The following is a 12,081-nucleotide window of genomic DNA, read 5'->3' as shown; positions in this document are numbered from 1 at the left end:
GTGTGAGTGCTCTGAAAAGCTAATCATCTGCATATCACAGCATCTTCTTCCTGTCGGTTAAATTTCGCGTCAGTAGCACATCATCTTCGTGGTGTAGCAATTTTAATGGCCAGTAGCGTAGATTAAATTTTCCAAATTTTCCAAAAAGGACAGACTGATTAGAAACAGTGATGCGTACGGTTAATATGACGGGCCCTGAAGATAAGTCTGTTTCTCGAAGCCCCCGTACAAATATTGAGTTCGAGTCAACTTATGCACAATCAATAATTGACAATCTAAAATTACAGAGACAGTTCTATAACGATAGTGTCAGCTAATGTTGGACGGGTTATAGTATGTATATACGGTTATCAGCGCGCACCAGAACTTCGCTTAGGAGGAAATTATAATTGAAAACGAGTCATAAAATATGACTTCTTTTGTTGGGGACGAGTATATTGTAACAGGACGTCAATACATCTTCGGTTCACATACGTTTTCTACATTGAAGGTGGGAGGGGGAGAAGAAAAAGAAAGGGAGGAACTGATGATATCAACTACGTCGGAACTTTGTTCAGAATCGGCTGCGATGAGTGACAATGTGTGTCCCTTTCCTTTCCTTTCTTCCCACTCCAGCTTCAATGTACATATTATGTATAACAGCTGTAGTTCTACATGGTGTCTGCTCGTTCGGACATAACCGAAAGAACAGACATCACACATTCATTTAATTTACACTGGTTTGTAAGCGCACAAAACGTACGGGCGCCATATGCGTCAGAACTAAGCACGCAGGGTGAAAAATAGTCACCCTTCGAAGCCGTCACCAACACCAAAAGGCACTACGTTAATTCGGCCAATATACACTTGTCAGAATGAGATTTTCACTCTGCAGAGGAGTGTGCGCTGATATGAAACTTCCTGGCAGATTAAAACTGTGTGCCGGATCGAGACCAGTTTCATACACTGGTCAGTCAGAACATTACAGCCATCGACCTACTATCGAAATAAGCCCTTCCAGACAATAGCAAGGTCACCTGGTGAGGAATGGCTGCTAGTCGGACATACGCACGGTGCATGTTGTACCAGTCAGCGTGCTATCCGTGTGTGGAGTGGGGAAGGCGCGCGATCTACCTGTTTGACCGAGGGCACATTGTAATAGCCCGGAGGCTCGCCACGAGCGTTTCGGAAGCTGTACGACTTGTCAGGTGTTCGAAGAGTGCTGTGGTGAGTGTCTTCAACACTTGACGAAACCAAAGTGAAACCACGTCCAGCCGTCGTGTGGTTGGGCTCGCACCCCGCGTTACAGATGTCGGACGACGTAGGCTGGGTAGACAGGTAAAACAGGACAGGCGGCGATCTGTGGCGGAAGTGACATCAGACTTCAATGCTGGGCAGAGTACGAGTGTGCCTGTAGACACAGTGCACCGAACACACCTAACGGCGGGCCTCCTCAACCGAAGACCCATGCATGTGTCAATATTAACACCAACTATGATGGAAATGGGCACGTGATCATTGGCACTGGACGTTGGCGCAGTGACACAGCGTTACATGGTCTGATGAGTCCCGATACCTCTTTCATCATGCCGATGGGAGGGCGTGAATCCATCGTCTTCGAGGGCAACAGGTCCTTGACACCTGTAATGGAGGATGGAGACAAGCTGCGTTATGCTCTGGGGAACATTCATCTGGGCATCCATAGGTCAGCGAAACTCGTGCAAGGCACCATGCCGGCCAAGGTGTATCATTCACTGATTGACGATCATGTTTTCCGACGGCAGTGGCATTTTTCAACAACGTAATGCGCCACGTCACAAGACCAGGAGTGTGATGGAGTGGATCGAGGAACAAAGCGGCAAGTTCCAGTTGATGTGAAGTCTCCCCAACTCGCCAGATCTAAACCCGATCGAACACATCTGGGATATGATAGAACGTGGCGTCAGATCTCATCGCCCTCTTTCCGGGAATTGTGTGTATAGATGGGTTGCCAACTCCCTCCGACGACTTACCATGGTCTCACTACTTCCATGCCACGACACGTCGCCGCTGTCATCCGTGCGAAAGGTGGACATACCCGCTATTAGATAGCTGGTCATAATGTTATGGCTTATCGGGATTGCTTCCTCCTACCTATAGCTCGCGCGAAGGTCACGAACGTAAAATTAGAGTGAGTCTGCCTCACGTGAAGCAGTCGCGACTGGGAGAGAAAAGTGGGGGAGGTTTGACAGTGATAAAATACCCTTCGCCACACATCGTGAAGTGTCTTGCTCGGAGGAGGTGAAGATGTGGAGCAGATAACGTATAGGGTACTATTACCCAAGAAACATTTGTAAAAGCATTTAATGTTTTTATGGATTTTTGATAGCACTTCTATTAGGCTGAAGTGTTTCCCCATGACTTTCCGGCTTCATAGTCCACAAATAATTGGTGTGCTCATGTTTAGCAACGATTTCTTTTTATTTTCAATGATAAAATGTTGCAGAAGTGAAGATTAGGGTTAAACTTTCCGTCAGCATTGAGGTCATTAGAAACAGACCACAGGATTACAGAAGCCAAAGGAAAGAAAGCGATCGTATCCTATTCTGGGGAACCGTCCATGCGTTTATCTCAAATGATTTAGGAAGACCACGTGAAATCTATATCTCGATGGCACGACAAGAATGTAAGTGATTTCCTCTCGAATGAAAGCCTAGCCGCACACTCCCCCCCCCCCCTCTCACGCCCCCCCCCCCTCCCGGACCCTTGTTCGCAAGAACGACATTTCGAAAAAAATAAATAAAACAATGGAAAGTCGCGTAACCATGACGAGCCACTTGCGAAAAATGCGTAGGAGGCACGGAATTATTAACGTGGCCTGATTCATTTATCGGCGAACAGGGGTAAATATTAGCGTTGTTGTCTCAATTTACGACTGCAGTGGCGTGCACAGAGCGTCATGAAATGTTAAAAAAATCGATAACATGAAATGTTAAAAAAACTGTCGGCGCTCACCGAACTGTATGCTGTGCGAAATGTTAAGCCATTTCATATGTTATGAGTCACAGATCTCTCTCGGTAGTTTTGTCGTATACTAAATACACAGAAAGCATTATACAGGGTGGTCCATTGATCATGACCGGGATAAATATATCACGAAATATGCATCAAACGAAGAAACTACAAAGAACGAAACTTGTCTAGCTTGAAGGGGGAAACCAGATGGCGCTATGGTTGGCCCGCTAGATGGCACTGCCATAGGTCAAACGGATTAGCAACGACAGCAGCTAAAACACCTACTTGTGCATCATCATTTGTTGCACGTCGTGGTTGACGTTTCACATGTGGCTGAACACTTTCTGTTCACTTATATAACGTACCTATCCAGCGAACGGTCCGGACACTTGAATGATGTCGTCCAGGATACCGGGCAGCGTACATAGCACACGCCCGTTCGGCATTTTGATCACAATAGCCATACATCAGCACGATATCGACCTTTTCCGCAATTGGTAAACGGTCCATTTTAACACGGGTAATGTATCACGAAGCAAAGTGATACCACGTACTTATACGTTTGTGACTATTACAGCGCCATCTATCACAAAGCGAAAAAAGTGGTCCAACTAAAACATTCAAATTTCTTTACGCACTACACGAATATGTAATAAAAATGGGGGTTCCTATTTAAAAAAAAAACGCAGTTGATATCCGTTTGACCTATGGCAGCACTACCTAGCGGGCCAACCATAGCGCCATCTGGTTTCCCCCTTCAAGCTGGACGAGTTTCGCTCTTTGTAGTTTTTTCGTTTGACGCTTATTTCGTGAGATATTTGGCCCGGTCACGATCAATTGACCACCCTGTATACCTTCTACTCCCTCCATATCAAAGGAAAGAGTGTCTTTAAGGTGGAAAAACAAACTTCGTCTTTTTCCATTAATATTTGTTTATTACGAACCGATTTTCTGCTTATCAAACCAAAATTAAATGACATGGAGTCAATCGTTAATGTCGTGTCGCTATTCAACTTATAATATGAAATTATTGTGCAACATGTACTAACGGAATAATCCATTAATATGAATCAGTTAACTACTTTCATCAGTTTGCTGTCATCCCTATACGTCTCACATTGAGTAGCAACCCTTCATTTATCTTCGTAGCTTTTCTCAATAGTTGAAATGTCCTTCTGATAGCAGTCGCCCCGTTCACACCTCACATCACCGCAAAAATGTTCAAATGTGTGCGAATTCCTAAGGGACCACCGAGCGAGGTGGCGCAGTGGTTAGACACTGGACTCGCATTCGGGAGGACGACGGTTCAATCCCGCGTCCGGCCATCCTGATTTAGGTTTTCCGTGATTTCCCTCAATCGCTCCAGGCAAATGCCGGGATGGTTCCTTTCAAAGGGCACGGCCGACTTCCTTCCCCGTCCTTCCCTAATCCGATAAGACCGATGTCCTCGCTGTCTGGTCTCCTTCCCCGAAACAACCAACCAACCAACCATCCTAAGGAACCAAACTGTTGAGGTCGTTGGTCCCTAGACTTACACACTAATTATATTAACTTAAGTTAACTTAAGCTAACTTATGCTGAGAACAACAGACACACACACCCATGCCCGAGGGAGGACTGGAACCTCCGGAGGGAGGGACCGCGCAAACCGTGACATGGTGCCTCACATCACCACAATTTAGGGGGAATATCTCCAGGTGTCCTTGTAATAATTTCATTTTTAATGGCAACTCTTGCTCTTTCCCTTCATGGAGACTCCTTTGTTTGTAGGAGGAACCATAAAGAAGGTAATTGGTAAGGTTGGTGGGTTCCCTTCAGATCGTCGAAAATTCCAGTGGCATACGACGTCCTCTTCTACCGATTCACACGCTAATAAAACCTACTACAGCATACATATCGTGAACATTGTTGGCCTGGTCCCCCATATTACAACTAAAATGTAAGAAATATTCCATGCTTGATAAAAGGCATACTGAACACTTCTTCGAAGGAAATCACATCACTGTAAATATTACAAGGTATCGGCACAGTTAACATATTTGCAAGAAAATGTTGTGAGTGCCTTTTAAGAGTTGATTGCTAACTGGGAGTACATATGCCGCAAAAGAATTCTCATGAAAGCACTTCGAGAATCGTAAAAATCCGACCACTTTGAAACTACAATTCTTAAGTAGAAGATTTTTCTTTAGTCACAACACTGTTAGCGGCGCGTTGAACATGCACAGAGCACATATCTGATCACATGATGGTTCCATGCTGTGACAGCTACCATATAGTCAGGCAGTGCTGCTAAGTTTTAGCACGGATGAGAGACAATATTTAATGGAAAAAGGGGTAATTACGAGGAATGGTTGCAATTCTGCAGTTCTGAAATGAACTTCAGTGACCTGCAGCGAAGGAGAGGCAGCCGGAGGTAATGTAGTCAAGCACTCACCCGAATTAATTTAGGGAATTAACGAGTAATCGAACTCAGGTTGGCCAGCAGAACGGAGATTTTAGTTCGCACACTTCTGATTACGAGGCTATTGTACAGCACCGCGCCACTTTGCTTACTTACTGTGTTTGGTTCAAAAAATGATTCAAATGGCTCTGAACACTATGGGACTTAACATCTGAGGTCATCAGTCCCCTAGAACATAGAACTATTTAAACCTAACTAACCTAAGGACATCACACACATCCATGCCCGTGGCAGGATTCGAACCTGCGACCGTAGCGGTAGCGTGGTTCGAAACTGAAGCGCCTAGAACCGCTCGGCCACAACGGCCGGCTAGTATTTTTTTTTTATTACATAGCGTTGCATAAGGTTTCATGAGGCAGTTTTAACGAAAGCCTAAATCATTAGAGACTTGACTCGTTCAACAAGAAACGGTATCTCTTGCTGTTTAATCTTTGAATGCATCTGGCCAGAGACTTTACTTCAACTATATGGGACCAACTCACTCCATTTTGTGTATGACGGCGTGCTTATACACAACCAGATATTGGTAACGAGTGGCCCTCGGTCACGTAATGTAAGTTATCATGTTGCAAGTTGAATATGTTAATTTATCTTATTGTAAAGTTGTATAAGACGTTGTATTTCCATGGTTCCACAGCCGCGTTGGTTGCGTGAAACGTAAAATAAAGAAAAAGTTACATGGCGACGTGTAGTGGCTCTACAATTGTAATTACTAACGGCCGCTGTACCCATGCAGGCAAGTGCCTGCGCTCGATATAAATATACACCGTTACCCATGATTTGTCTATTCACTGGGAAAAAGTGTCCTGGAAAACCAATTTTATGCCAGACAGAACGTAAAAAAAAGGCAAAAATGTGAGCAGTAGTGAAGATTGCCAGGAAGTCATTGGAACACACTTTAGTTCGCTTGTTGTGAAACTGAATTTAAATTTAAATGTTTCAGTCGTAGACTGAATGACGAAATTTCAAATGCAATAGAGATACAGGAAGCGTACGTCAACACACACAGAAAACATACGGATGGCGGACTATGTTTTGAAGCTCTAAATGGAAAGCAAAACCTCAGCTTGGATGGTTACATTAACAAACGCAGAAAATACGAGGGCAGTTCAATAAGTAATACAACACATTTTTTTTCTGAAACAGGGGTTGTTTTATTCAGCATTGAAATACACCAGGTTATTCCCCAATCTTTTAGCTACACAACACTATTTTTCAACATAATCTCCATTCAATGCTACGGCCTTACGCCACCTTCAAATGAGGGCCTGTATGCTTGCACGGTACCATTCCACTGGTCGATGTCGGAGCCAACGTCGTACTGCATCAATAACTTCTTCATCATCCGCGTAGTGCCTCCCACGGATTGCGTCCTTCATTGGGCCAAACATATGGAAATCCGACGGTGCGAGATCGGGGCTTTAGGGTGCATGAGGAAGAACAGTCCACTGAAGTTTTGTGAGCTCCTCTCGGGTGCGAAGACTTGTGTGAGGTCTTGCGTTGTCATGAAGAAGGAGAAGTTCGTTCAGGTTTTTGTGCCTACGAACACGCTGAAGTCGTTTCTTCAATTTCTGAAGAGTAGCACAATACACTTCAGAGTTGATCGTTTGACCATGGGGAAGGACATCGAACAGAATAACCCCTTCAGCGTCCCAGAAGACTGTAACCATGACTTTACCGGCTGAGGGTATGGCTTTAAACTCTTTCTTGGTAAGGGAGTGGGTGTGGCGCCACTCCATTGATTGCCGTTTTGTTTCAGTTTCGAAGTGATGAACCCATGTTTCATCGCCTGTAACAATCTTTGACAAGAAATTGTCACCCTCAGCCACATGACGAGCAAGCAATTCCGCACAGATGGTTCTCCTTTGCTCTTTATGGTGTTCGGTTAGACAACAAGGGACCCAGCGGGAACAAACCTTTGAATATCCCAACTGGTGAACAATTGTGACAGCACTACCAACAGAGATGTCAAATAGAGCACTGAGTTGTTTGATAGTGATCCGTCGATCATCTCGAACGAGTGTGTTCGCACACTCCGCCATTGCAGGAGTCACAGCTGTGCACGGCCGGCCCGTCTTGCTTTACCATGCGGCGATGATGACACACGCTTTGCCCAACGACTCACCGTGCTTTTTTCCACTGCCAGATCACCGTAGACATTCTGCAAGCGCCTATGAATATCTGAGATGCCCTGGTTTTCCGCCAAAAGAAACTCGATCACTGCCCGTTGTTTGCAACGCACATCCGTTACAGACGCCATTTTAACAGCTCCGTACAGCGCTGCCACCTGTCGGAAGTCAATGAAACTATACGAGACGAAGCGGGAATGTTTGAAAATATTCCACAAGAAATTTCCGGATTTTTCAACCAAAATTGGCCGAGAAAAAAAATGTGTTGCATTACTTATTGAACTGCCCTCGTAATTTTAAACACTGAATATCAACCTTATTTACAAATCAAAGATTTTGTTTAATCATTTAGGTTCACGAATCGGGTGCTTTATCGCAGTTTAAGTGGTGTCACCGCCAGACACCACACTTGCTAGGTGGTAGCTTTAAATCGGCCGCGGTCCATTAGTACATGTCAGACCCGCGTGTCGCCATTGTCAGTGATCGCAGACCGAGCGCCACCACACGGCAGGTCTCGAGAGACATACTAGCACTCGCCCCAGTTGTACGGACGACTTTGCTAGCGACTACACTGACGAAGCCTTTCTCTTATTTCTACATCTACATCTACATCTATACTCCGCGAGCCACCTTACGGTGTGTGGCGGAGGGTACTTATTGTACCACTATCTGATCCCCCCTTCCCTGTTCCATTCACGAATTGTGCGTGGGAAGAACGACTGCTTGTAAGTCTCCGTATTTGCTCTAATTTCTCGGATCTTTTCGTTGTGATCATTACGCGAGATATATGTGGGCGGTAGTAATATGTTGCCCATCTCTTCCCGGAATGTGCTCTCTCGTAATTTCGATAATAAACCTCTCCGTATTGCGTAACGCCTTTCTTGACGTGTCCGCCACTGGAGCTTGTTCAGCATCTCCGTAACGCTCTCGCGCTGACTAAATGTCCCCATGACGAATCGCGCTGCTTTTCGCTGGATCATGTCTATCTCTTCTATTAATCCAACCTGGTAAGGGTCCCATACTGATGAGCAATACTCAAGAATCGGACGAACAAGCGTTTTGTAAGCTACTTCTTTCGTCGATGAGTCACATTTTCTTAGAATTCTTCCTATGAATCTCAACCTGGCGCCTGCTTTTCCCACTATTTGTTTTATGTGATCATTCGACTTCAGATCGCTCCGGATAGTAACTCCTAAGTATTTTACGGTCGTTACCGCTTCCAATGATTTACCACCTATGGCATAATCGTACTGGAATGGATTTCTGCCCCTATGTATGCGCATTATATTACATTTATCTACGTTTAGGGAAAGCTGCCAGCTGTCGCACCATGCATTATCCTCTGCAGGTCCTCCTGGAGTACGTACGAGTCTTCTGATGTTGCTACTTTCTTGTAGACAACCGTGTCATCTGCAAATAGCCTCACGGAGCTACCGATGTTGTCAACTAAGTCATTTATGTATATTGTAAACAATAAAGGTCCTATCACGCTTCCCTGCGGTACTCCCGAAATTACCTCTACATCTGCAGATTTTGAACCGTTAAGAATGACATGTTGTGTTTGCCGAGAGATAGAATAGCCTTTAGCCAAGTCCATGGCTACGACCTAGCAAGGCGCCATTAGCATTATATTGCATTTATCTAGAGAGAGTCTCACTTGTATCATCAAGAACGCTGTATACAAACGATGGATTAAAGTTAAGTATTCCAGCAGCTACGTACTTTTCTTTATAGCATTCATTACGTATCCTGTTTCAGACCTTACGCCCGCCTGCGGGAGTTAGCGCGTGCATCTTGGCCTCCTCTTTCAATTAGTGTATGTAGTGTTGGCAAGTCTGCCGACACTACAGTTTACATGATTCGATGTCTGACTTATATCTGTTGCAGATACCGAAGGTTGCTCGGAACACAAGACAAAGCTGACAATAGTTGCATGTTTCACGTAAATTAGAGCTAATAATTTGTATATAGGAAGATCTCAGCTTGTCTTTTATATACTGGCTTGTTCGACATTACCCTCATCAGTTTTTCAGTACTGCACCGCGGTCAGACAAAACTGTCAGACGGTTACTAAAGGTTCACAACAAAGAATGCTTCTGACGGCTTTGCTCTGTATGCGAACTTTGATGCTCCTATATTACAGTGTCGGTTACTGAAATGCGCTACTAAAGGGTAAATGTCTTCATCGAGGAAACTAGTGATTACGTAAGTCTTAAGGAACTAGCTTTAATTCACAGTACAAACAAATTTTATCTCTAAGCGCACAGCATCAGCGGATAATACGTCATTATGTAAATTTCAGTGATGGGCAGACTTTACTTAGAAAAATAAAGGCATATTTCCTGACTGCAGACTTATACTTATTTTACTTATTGTGAATGTGATGACGTCACGTCTCGCACAACTGAAGTGAAAGTATTTATATGTCCATCGTTCTGACTGGAGTTTTGAGGGACAGCGGCCGTTCACTTTCAGAAATAAACATAAGCTTTTTTGAAATTTTCCATTCATTTAATCATAAAAATAGCTAGTTCTCTGTGAGTAGTGCACTATAGCAAATAACATAGCCTGAGTCCCTGCCGCCAAAAGATAATTTTGAAAATAATTTTTTTTCCATTTACACATACATTTGTGGCAAACCACTGTCGAACATCACGAATTGTCCTATACAGAGTGGACATCTGGTTTCGCACCAATAATTCAAGATTTTGGAGCTCTGGCTCACGTGATGATACGCAAAGAAAGGAATGTATGACTGAATTCTCCATATCACTAATATTATTACATAGTGAGACATAAAAAGAACACATTTCAGTAACTATGTTCATTTAATGAAAATTCTACTTCCCTAAGAGTATTATTAAGTCACAAAAAGAGTTGTAGCGTGAAAATGCTCGTCAACGGCCATAGTCCTCAAAAATAGCGCCTTTTCCTAACTTTTGAGTTGCCAACTTTTTATAATTGGGTATCAAGCTGAGGTGTACTGGCGAACGGTGCCCTAATATACGTCATGTTATTGGCTGTTTTTGCATACGTATGGCCTCCCAACACCGACAAGATTTATGTTAGTATACTTCCCTTTCAAAGAGGGTGAGAGTGCCGTTGACAGAAGTGTCTTTTTATGTCTAATAAAATGTGTATTTTCTTCAGCATTCGGTAGATATAAAAGATAAGATTAACAATGAGAGAGTTGTGGTTTCGTCTCCTTGCCTCGTTTCAAGTCACAAAAACTGATCCGTTCTCCTGAACTATTTATATGAGGCCCTTATAATGACGAAGATACGAAGAGAAACGACACTGTCGTAGCCAAATAGAGGAGCATAATATTAAGTTTTAAATGATGTTTTACTACAACGACAAAAAATTCCAGTCACATGATGTTAGATGTTTTGATTAGTGGCTAGGCATCTTAAGGTATTAAGTATTCTGCCTACGTGAAAATATTCGCACATAATTCTTATATGCACTTTGTAACTACTGCAACGAACTTGGTCGGTTATAGAGTGAATAGAAAAATTACGTGTGTACGTTGTACGATGGGAAGATATTGAAGATGTTACTCTCTATGTAAAATATATCCTGTGAATGAAGAATCTTGCAAATAAGGATGCCGTAATATTTGATCATGTCATCGTGTATAAAACAATGATGTCATATTTTATTTGTACTTACTAAGTTTATTTATCGGTCTGTTGTTAATACGTGAGAGAAACCATCGTATGGATAGATGTTGCATAGCAGCTAACTGACATTAGCAGAACATGGACAATATGAACATGGTACTGTACTTCCCCTTCCAAAATACCACACGACAGACTTCCATATTTTCTCGACGTTTACCGAAGAAATTTTACACATATGGTAGAATACGTAACAGAATTTTAACATCACCGGCTGCAGTAAGCAATGCATATTTTACGAGCACAAAGACCCCGTTATGATAAGCTTGTGAGGCCAGGGGGAGGGTGGGGGAGGGAGGAGGGAGGGTACCTGAAGATGGCTGTGAGCCCCTCACCTGTCGCTCTGCGGTGAGTCGGGCTGTGGTGCGGCTACTTCGGAGCGTGGGGCGACGGAGGCGGCGTCGGCGGCGGCGTCGGTGGCGTCGGCGTGTTGTGGCGTGGCGGCGCCGCGCGCCCCCCTTTATAGCTGCCAGCCGCCAGCTGGGGGCATGCGCGCCGCCCCCGCCTCCTCCACGCCGCCGCGTGTGGGACGTGGGACGCTCTTCCCGGAAACACTCGAGGAGTACGCGTGGCCTATCGGCACACCAGATGCTGACAACTACTGTATGCCGGCAGGTGCATAAGCAAAATATAGCTTTCCGAATGACCGGTCCCGCAAAGTAAATCAGCGTCTTTACAGTCTTGTCACCAAATCTATTGTGAAGAGTACCCTGGCGGATAGATAGTAGATCAGGAGCCATTCCTGGAATCCTCATGCAACGTCACTGCAGAATATCTGCTACCGATACACTATCCCAGCAGGAACCTTCTTCGTCCCCTCATTCACTACTATTTTTCT

The 12,081-nt window shown here is 44.2% G+C and overlaps 1 protein-coding gene across 1 annotated transcript in view; it reads right to left on the bottom strand.

Moving 5' to 3' along the window:
• Window positions 1-11,662, bottom strand: part of LOC126484448 (uncharacterized) — a 219,588-nt gene extending 207,926 nt beyond the window's left edge. The window contains exon 1 of the mRNA XM_050107969.1: window positions 11,579-11,662. The gene's annotated coding sequence lies outside the window, so the exon portion shown is untranslated. The remainder of the gene's footprint in view (window positions 1-11,578) is intronic.
• Window positions 11,663-12,081: the final 419 nt, after the last annotated feature.

Source organism: Schistocerca serialis, chromosome 6 (assembly GCF_023864345.2).
Source record: "Schistocerca serialis cubense isolate TAMUIC-IGC-003099 chromosome 6, iqSchSeri2.2, whole genome shotgun sequence".
NCBI lineage: Eukaryota > Metazoa > Arthropoda > Insecta > Orthoptera > Acrididae > Schistocerca > Schistocerca serialis.
Note: the sequence above shows the minus strand (reverse complement) of the source record. Positions and strands in the feature narration are given on the sequence as shown.